At 43.6% G+C, this 10218-nt stretch overlaps 1 protein-coding gene across 1 annotated transcript in view; it reads right to left on the bottom strand.

The window, feature by feature from the left end:
* LOC124148340 (adhesion G protein-coupled receptor B1-like) overlaps nucleotides 1–1076 on the bottom strand; it is a 67672-nt gene extending 66596 nt beyond the window's left edge. Inside the window, exon 1 of the mRNA XM_048380886.1 lies at nucleotides 990–1076. The gene's annotated coding sequence lies outside the window, so the exon portion shown is untranslated. The remainder of the gene's footprint in view (nucleotides 1–989) is intronic.
* Nucleotides 1077–10218: the final 9142 nt, after the last annotated feature.

Here is a 10218-nt window from a genome sequence, read left to right as displayed (position 1 = left end):
AGAACATATGTGTGGTGGTCTGTAAATAATCGAGTCTGGGCCAGACAATCCAGTGATTGACATCATGAGCATCGATCTACGCAATTGGGATGACATGCATCAACCAAGTCAGCGAGCCTGACCACCCGATCCCGTTAGTCGCCTTTTACGACAAGCATAGTCTCCTTTTACGGCAAGCATGGGTTGCTGAAGACCTATTCTACCCTGGATCTTCCCGGGTCCAGAACATATTTAAAGCAGACAAGGGTTACCTGGGATGTTTAGGACAATGTATTATTTCAGTCTGCGCTTCAAGAGATACAAATGGTAAATCCAGTGTACTAATGAGTGTTTTGCAAAACCCGAGGACACATAAGTGAGTGAGTGAAGGAGTTGGGTTTAACGCCGCTTTTAACATTACTCCAGTTATATCACGGCGTGTCAGCTTAATGTTGGAGGAAAGCCCGAAGTGATGCAGGTCTAAGACGTTTACCACTTCGGTGAAACCCACGAGCACGGGTATGGTGCTGACAAACCTAGAAACATAATTGGGGCGAACCAGGATTCGAACCCACAATCATAGGTTTCTGGCGTGCCCAAGGGACGCAACTCTGCACAGCGAATCGCGGCACCTCAGAAGACTGGGCCACCCCACCCCCCACCCCCCACCCCCACCCCCGGACACATTTCGGGACACACTGTTTCTTATAATGAGGGGCGGTGGGGTAGCATAGTGGCTAATGTGTTCGCTCGTCACGCCGAAGAACCTGGTTCGATTCCCCACATGGGTACAATGTGTTATGCACATTTCTGGTGTCCCCCGCCGTGATATTGCTGGAATATTGCTAAAAGCAGCGTAAAACAACATTCACTCATACACTCTTATAATGAAATTCCCTCACCTACCCACACACCAACACCACCCCTGAATATCGCACAGCCGTCGTGTTGATAACTGTTGTCCCCATTCTAAATGGGATTCCACTAAAATTGAAGGTAATAAAACTTACTTTCAAATGGATCCACTTGCGCTCGCTCCTCCTGCAGTTTTGACACACCAAGTGATGCTGGCGTTCATCCTCTCCGATGCGGCCGGCGTTCCAACTGGAACCACGAGCTGTGATTTATCAATAACTCGCGTCTGTGACAGTAATAGGATCGCAAGCCATCGCACATCATACCGGTGATTAACCTGGCCGAGTACAGCTTCGGCGCCTTCCGGCGAATGACGCGTGGTGAGGTGAAATGGGGTTTGACGTCGCGTTCGAGGTTATAGCACTTATATAGCGTCCTGCATGCACGTGTGTGTGTGTGTGTGTGGCTGCGTGTACTAGTCCGGACTAATGAAGATTTTATAGTGCTTTCCCCAAAGGGACGTCATGCCACATTTTAACATGAATACCCTACATAGACACAGTATACTGACTCCGAGCTGACCAGTCCTTGTTTTATCCCATTAATGCTGAGCGCCAGGCAGGGTAACAACAAGTACCATCTTCTAACGTCTTTTGGTTTGACGGCATCTGCCGATCTTAATGTGCTAGCCCACTGAGATACCATGTCACAGTTTAACATGAATACCCCACTTCAGAAACAATATACTATGACGTCACACGTGACCCGTTTATGAGCGTCTATTCACATAACATACTAATATATCTTGAATATGAGTAATTCTTCATATATCAACCAAAATGTATAGTATTCGCGTTTCTTTTGTTGGTGAATGTATATTAAAACGTTCAAAGAATGCAGTTCGCCATTTATACTTACTAAATTTTAAAAAATTAAACCATACAACTGGTCACCTATTTTGACGATAATTAAGGTAAACATATAAAAAAAAATGCTGATCTCTGACCCACTCCGAACCCCATCCCCCACCCCTGTAAATCAAACAGTTGATTCCTGACAGACATTCTGTGACCACGCCCACTCTGTGACGTCATGCCGCAACAGCGTGGATCGATATTTGTGCATCGTCATCAACTGTGCCCGTTTGTGTGGGATCCACCTCGATAGAGCAGGGTTATTACAGACTGGCACGGACGGACATTTTTCATGCAGTTAGTGATTAAATACTGTAATTTCCTGAAAGATTGAACTTGATCTTTCACTCGAGTGAAACAGCTTTGTGCCGGATTGAACTTGATCTTTCACTCGAGTGAAACAGCTTTGTGCCGGATTGAACTTGATCTTTCACTCGAGTGAAACAGCTTTGTTCCAGATTGAACTTGATCTTTCACTCGAGTGAAACAGCTTTGTGTCGGATTGAACTTGATCTTTCACTCGAGTGAAACAGCTTTGTGCCGGATTGAACTTGATCTTTCACTCGAGTGAAACAGCTTTGTTCCAGATTGAACTTGATCTTTCACTCGAGTGAAACAGCTTTGTGTCGGATTGAACTTGATCTTTCACTCGAGTGAAACAGCTTTGTCTAGGATTGAACTTGATCTTTCACTCGAGTGAAACAGCTTTGTGGCGGATTGAACTTGATCTTTCACTCGAGAGAAACAGCTTTGTGCCAGATTGAACTCGATCTTTCACTCGAGTGAAACAGCTTTGTGTCGGATTGAACTTGATCTTTCACTCGAGTGAAACAGCTTTGTGTCGGATTGAACTTGATCTTCACTCGAGTGAAACAGCTTTGTGCCGGATTGAACTTGATCTTTCACTCGAGTGAAACAGCTTTGTGGCGGATTGAACTTGATCTTTCACTCGAGAGAAACAGCTTTGTGCCAGATTGAACTTGATCTTTCACTCGAGTGAAACAGCTTTGTGCCGGATTGAACTTGATCTTTCACTCGAGTGAAACAGCTTTGTGCCGGATTGAACTTGATCTTTCACTCGAGAGAAACAGCTTTGTGCCGGATTGAACTTGATCTTTCACTCGAGTGAAACAGCTTTGTGCCAGATTGAACTTGATCTTTCACTCGAGTGAAACAGCTTTGTGCCGGATTGATCTTGATGTTTCACTCGAGTGAAACAGCTTTGTGCCAGATTGAACTAAATCTTTCACTCGAGAGAAACAGCTTTGTTCCAGATTGAACTTGATCTTTCACTCGAGCGAAACAGCTTTGTGCCGGATTGAACTTGATCTTTCACTCGAGTGAACAGCTTTGTGTCGGATTGAACTAGATCTTTCACTCGAGTGAAACAGCTTTGTGCCGGAGTGAACTTGATCTTTCACTCGAGTAAAACAGCTTTGTGCCGGATTGAATTTGATCTTTCAGTTCACAGCTTTGTGCCGGATTGAACTTGATCTTTCACTCGAGTGAAACAGCTTTGTGCCGGATTAAACTTGATCTTTCAGTTCACAGCTTTGTGCCGGATTGAACTTGATCTTTTTTTGAGCGAAACAGCTTTGTGCCGGATTGAACTTGATCTTTCACTCGAGTGAACAGCTTTGTGTCGGATTGAACTTGATCTTTCACTCGAGTGAAACAGCTTTGTGCCGGATTGAACTAGATCTTTCACTCGAGTGAAACAGCTTTGTGCCAGATTGAACTTGATCTTTCACTCGAGTGAAACAGCTTTGTCTAGGATTGAACTTGATCTTTCACTCGAGTGAAACAGCTTTGTGCCGGAGTGAACTTGATCTTTCACTCGAGTAAAACAGCTTTGTGCCGGATTGAATTTGATCTTTCAGTTCACAGCTTTGTGCCGGATTGAACTTGATCTTTCACTCGAGTGAAACAGCTTTGTGCCGGATTGAACTTGATCTTTCAGTTCACAGCTTTGTGCCGGATTGAACTTGATCTTTCACTCGAGTGAACAGCTTTGTGTCGGATTTAACTTGATCTTTCACTCGAGTGAAACAGCTTTGTGCCGGATTGAACTAGATCTTTCACTCGAGTGAAACAGCTTTGTGCCAGATTGAACTTGATCTTTCACTCGAGTGAAACAGCTTTGTCTAGGATTGAACTTGATCTTTCACTCGAGTGAAACAGCTTTGTGCCGGAGTGAACTTGATCTTTCACTCGAGTAAAACAGCTTTGTGCCGGATTGAATTTGATCTTTCAGTTCACAGCTTTGTGCCGGATTGAACTTGATCTTTCACTCGAGTGAAACAGCTTTGTGCCGGATTGAACTTGATCTTTCAGTTCACAGCTTTGTGCCGGATTGAACTTGATCTTTCAGTTCACAGCTTTGTGCCGGATTGAACTTGATCTTTCACTCGAGTGAAACAGCTTTGTGCCGGATTGAACTTGATCTTCCACTCGAGTGAAACAGCTTTGTGCCAGAACTACTTTCAGGCTGCCTCAATGACGCGCTGGTTTTCGGAGAAAGATGGCGGTAAACAGTCAGAACATAAATAATAAAGAGATCATTTCTTGGTTGCTCATCTCATCTCATCTGGCCCGCTTATGAAAATATTAACTTTGTCACGTCACTCAATGAAGTTGGTTGCGGTGACCGTATCGCTGTACTGTCGGGGGGGGGGGGGGGGGGGGGGGGGGGGGGGGCACGGGTGGCCCAGTGGTCTAAGGCGCCGCTATTCGCTGTGCAGAGTTGCGTCCCTTGGGCACGCCAGAAACCTATGATTGGGGCTTTCCTCCCACATTAAGCTGACACGCCGGGATATAACTGGAATACTGTTATAAGCGGCGTTAAACCCAACTCACTCACTCATAGACACGTCAATATCAGAATCGTTTTCAGGGAGCAGCACTGAGGTACGGTTGCCGCAGCTATAGATAAAGTATACGTGTTATTTGACGAGAAAACAGAAATATTCTCTATTTATTTACTGATTAAATCCATCATTTTCCGTAATTCAGGCTATTTACGTTTGAAGTCATAATGTAGCCGTCATATTGATGATACGAATTTGTAATGAAATCATTGCCGAAATCCTTAAAGGGCAGAACTACCGGAAATGATAGAAAAAAAGCTATTTCCCGTTAAAACAAGGTTGGGTGAGGAAGAGAATGTATGGTTGTCAACTTCTTTATTATGAGGAACACAACGTTTCGGGGTATATGCTTACTCCTTCTTCAGGTGAATGAATGCCATGATTGACTGACTGACTGATGTAGGAGATTTAACGTGCGCTTTCCGACTGTAGCGTATTTCGCACACGGGCCTGGCCGGACCATTTAGTGCATTGCGAAAAGGGTGAAAGTGGTGTGTGCAACCCAAGAGGGAGCTTTTAGGGGTTGCTTATATTGAATTTTTGGAATTTTTAAATTTGGAATAAATGCCGAGGTGGGTGGAGGAGGGAACTAAGGGAGCCGGGTGAGGTGGGTGTTTGTATGTTTATTGGATTTTGGATTGGTAGATTAATTAGTTTTTAATGCCATGAGGCAGAGAGCGTATTTATGTACAGGTAAGGACAACACAATTAATAAGATAACAATAGACGGAAAATAACAAAAGGTAGAAACTAACAAGGGAAGCCAAAAGATGATTAGCGCTGATAGGTGATTAGCAAAAGGCACTTAAGTTATCATAGATAAGTCATTGGTAATGGACACGGCAAACGAGGGTAGGGCAAATTGAAGCCAGCTAGGTGATTAGCCTCGGCAAACATCAAAGCAATAAGTCCCAAGCACTTTCAAAGCATCTTTCAAAAACCTGAAGATGGTATGTTTCACAGATCGATGCTATTGAAATACAGAGTAATTCCCGATCGACCTACCTGGGTTTGTAGTATTTCAATCACAAGGAACCCCATCCACAAGTTTACAGAAGATTTAACGAAAAATGAAAGTTCGGATTTAGTCCTTTAAGGGGAGTATGAAACGAACTACAGAAATATGCGCGTGCGACTCCGTTGTGATGATAATAAAAATAATAAAGTCTTCATAAAAATCTAATCCACCAAAAACAAAGTCAATTTGAGAAGCTTCTGAACATCATAGAAAATTTCAAAATGATGCTGCTGGGGCTGGGACGAGTCCAAATTTATTACCCGGGTACCCACTGTAGGTCTCAAGAGATAGGTAAAACATGTCCGATTGGGAATAGTTTGACCGTACTCCTGTCAAAATAAATTTAGATACACGTATAATCCAATCTGGTCATGCATACACCGACGTTGACCGATGTTTTCTCATTATGCAAACATATAAGATCAGAAGGAATGTGTGCAAAGTCAGAAAGAAATGTGAACATTTATCACTTATAGTGTAACCATAGAGTTCTAGATAATTTTTGCCATTAAACAATATAATCACGTGACTAACCACGGGTCCGGGTAGTCCTGGGGGTACCCGGGTTCTACGGGTCCGGGTAGTCCTGTGGGTATCCGGGTCCTACTCAGTACTCACCCGACCCGGGTACCCGAGTTACCCGGCCTAGCCCTAGATCATGCTGCATTTGTTTTGTCAACAGTGATCCCATGACGCGTGTCATATCACATCTGCATTGCCATGGCCGTGATACACGACAGGGAGTCGGTACTAGGAGTGAGTGAGTATTGTTTTACGCCGCTTTTAGCAATATTCCAGCAATATCACGGCAGGGGACACCAGAAATGGGCTTCACACATTGTACCCATGTCGGGAATCGAACCCGGGTCTTCGGCGTGACGAGCGAACGCTTTAACCACAAGGCTACCCGACCGCCCCCGGTACTAGGAAATGTTTACAAGTTCTTTACACTTCAGAGAGATAGTAGTAAACAATATATTAGTTTAGATATATTATTATATTATTTAGTTTAGTGTAATACCGAACTGCCCAAGCTCTGGTCTTTCACACCAACAAATCTACAGTATAATAATTAAGACAAAGAAGGCAGGGGTCGTCTCAAAATCAAGAAGCATAATTAATGTTTACCGTATTACATTAGACACATGAGTGAGTGAGTATGGTTTTACGCCGCTTTTAGCAATATTCCAGCAATATCACGGCGGGGGACACCAGAAATGGGCTTCACACATTGTACCCATGCCGGGAATCGAACCCGGGTCTTCGGCGTGACGAGCAAACGCTTTAACCACTAGGCTACCCGACCGCCCCACATTAGACATTGTAATCGTGTCATTGTTTGCAACGCCGCAGCCCTTGATCTTGGGCCTATTGGTGGATGTGAGCTAGATTCGAGGCGAAAACGAAAATTATAGGAACTGAATGGTGCTGTGATCATAGGATGGATGGAACATCAGCTACTGCACAATCTAAATAACACCAGTGTCATTGTCACGCCAATTATCGTAACGTCCGGAACCCAGATACTGTAACGCAAACCATGAACAGTCTGAGTGAGTGAGTGAGTGAGTGAGTTGGGTTTAACGCCGCTTTTAACAGTATTCCAGTTATATCACGGCGTGACATCTTAATGTGGGAGGAAAGCCCGAAGTGATGCAGGCCTCAGACGTTTACCACTTCGGTGAAACCCACGAGCACGGTTATGGTGCTGACAAACCTAGAAACATAATCGCGGCCAACCGGGATTCGAACCCACAATCATAGGTTTCATAGGGACGCAACTCTGCACAGCGAATCGCGGCGCCTTAGACGACTGAGCCACCCGTGGCCCGTGAATAGTCTGAAGGCGACCATGCAGGAATATCTGACATCTAGCAATGTCGACTTTAGACCATCTGAAACGAAAGTTCAACTGATTAAGAAAGTTCGCCTGAATAAGAAACCAGTAAGGTACAAGACATGTGTCCTGGCGGCACAACAGAGTCACGTTGTCTAACGTACGCCATTGTACAGACATTGTGAGCTCAACCCTGTTGAACCTATCTGGGCTAACTGTAAAGTGTTCATGGCAAGACATAACGAAACATTCAAATGGCAAAGGGTTGATAAACGCAGCCTTTGCTAGACCCACTCCAGAGGTACAGTAAAGTACGGTTATAACGAACTACGGTTATAACGAACTCAAATTGACCACCAATTTTAGTTCGTAATAACCGTAGTTCGTTATAAGCATATCTACATCATAATAACAACAAATGTCCGGGACTAAAAAATAAGTTCGTTATATCCGTCAGTTCGTTATAAGCGTGTTCGTTATAACCGTAGTTTACTGTATTGCCAAAAGCTGAAGATCACTTCTTGAGGTGAGGTGAAATTGGGTTAACGTCGCGTCCAAGATTATTGCACTTATATAGCGACGTGCATGCACGTGTATGTGTGTGTGGCTGCTTGTACTAGTCCGGACTGATGCCGATTTATAGTGCTAGCTCACTGAGATACCATGGCGCAGTTTAACATGAATACCCCACTCAGACACAGTATACTGACTCCGAGCCGACCAGTCCTTGTTTTAGCCCCTTAATGCCGAGCGCCAGACAGGGTAACAACAAGTACAATCTTTTAACGTCTTTTTGTATGACGCGGCCCGTGATCGAACCCTGGACCTTCCGCTCTCCGGGCGGACGCTCTACCACAAGACCACGGAGGCGGTCCACTTCTTGAGACAGAACGTCGGTACCGTCAACATGACGACAGGATGCCAGCCTTGCTGCACCAGTAATCATACCCTTGGGTGACAGTACAGATTCAGATACGTCATCAGCTGAGTCAATTCAATTCTATTCTTTATTGCATGAAAGGCCACAGGCCCATAAACAACGGAGTTACATAACATATTTTATAAGATACAAAGTCAAGGTAACAATTCACTTAGGCCAAAAACACATGATGTATGTACTAAGCCAGTTGATGTTGTGTTAGAAGATCCTTGCAGGACAGTAATGGATACAATCTTATAGCATTAAAATGAGATAAAGACCACTGCGGTAAGTACTTGTTTCTTAGACTTTCGTATATAGCGCAAATAAACATAAAATGGTATTCATCTTCGACAACAATGTCACAGAATGGGTATAACCTTAGAGATTTCTCAATAGATGAAAATCTCCCTGTGTTAATTTTTAGATCATTCCGGACAAGTCTGAAACGAATAATGGTGTTACGAAAATTCCTGTACCGTAAGTTTGATAAGTAAGATTCTGGTTCGAGCAATGACTTGAACTGGCGATAAGTATCATATCTTGAACTTTCGTATATATCTGAATGCCATTTTCTGATGAAACATGTTAATGGCACGCATGTGAAAGTACTTAATGAAAATATTTGCGTTACCAATTGTCTGGGACAGCCAAATGAAACCAAAGCCATATGTAAAAAGCAATGTACGTATGCAAGAAGCCCATGTGTTCTTTCCAAGACTATCGAGGTGTACGAGCATGTTGTAGGCTTTCTTAGGTAAACGGTGTTCAGGCATAATTATTAATTTACACCAATACTTCAAGCAACGAGTGTAAGCTATAATGTACAATGGGAAACTCCCGCATTCTGCATAAACCATATTACTTGGTGTTGACATACCAACATTCAAAAACTTTTTACAAGCGAGAAGACGAACCTTTTCAATTGTATAGAACTCATTACAACCCCATATCTCAGACCAATATAGTAAAGTAGGTTGTATTGAGAATAAAATAATTTCAAATACATTTTCGGTGAAATAACTCCAAACTTAGAGATAACAGAGTGGACTTGTAACAGAGCTTTCTTTGCTCTGTTTGTGAGATTAATTACTGACTTATTCAGATTCAGCGTATGGGTAAACAATATGCCAAGGCATTTGGAGGTGAGGTGAAATTGGGTTTAACGTCGCGTCCAAGATTATTGCACTTATATAGCGACGTGCATGCACGTGTATGTGTGTGTGTGGCTGCTTGTACTAGTCCGGACTGATGCTGATTTATAGTGCTAGCTCACTGAGATACCATGCCGCAGTTTAACATGAATACCCCACTCAGACACAGTATACTGACTCCGAGCCGACCAGTCCTTAATTTTAGCCCCTTAATGTCGAGCGCCAGACAGGGTAACAACAAGTACAATCTTTTAACGTCTTTTTGTATGACGCGGCCCGGGATCGAACCCTGGACCTTCCGCTCTCAGGGCGGACGCTCTACCACTAGACCACGGAGGCGGTCCCAAGGCATTTGGAATCATTCACAACATTAATACATTTATCTTTAAAAAAAACATTTCTCTCTTGCTGCCACTCGACCACCTCTAAGAAATATAACAATGTTTGATTTATCAAGATTAACACTAAGTTTCCATTTATCTGAATATTATGATAGTATATCAAACATCAAATGCTTCTTGATTACAAAATCCCAGAGACCGCCTCCGTGGTCTCCGTGGTCTAGTGGGGTTCGATCCCCGGCCGCGTCATACCAAAAGACGTTAAAAGATGGTACTTGTTGTTACCCTGTCTGGCGCTCGGCATCAAGGGGCTAAAACAAGGACTGGTCGGCTC

The sequence above is a fragment of the Haliotis rufescens genome, unplaced genomic scaffold (assembly GCF_023055435.1).
Source record: "Haliotis rufescens isolate VD_foot unplaced genomic scaffold, xgHalRufe1.0.p SCAF_34, whole genome shotgun sequence".
In the NCBI taxonomy this organism is placed as follows: domain Eukaryota; kingdom Metazoa; phylum Mollusca; class Gastropoda; order Lepetellida; family Haliotidae; genus Haliotis; species Haliotis rufescens.
This window is presented reverse-complemented; position numbering and strand designations above follow the sequence as displayed.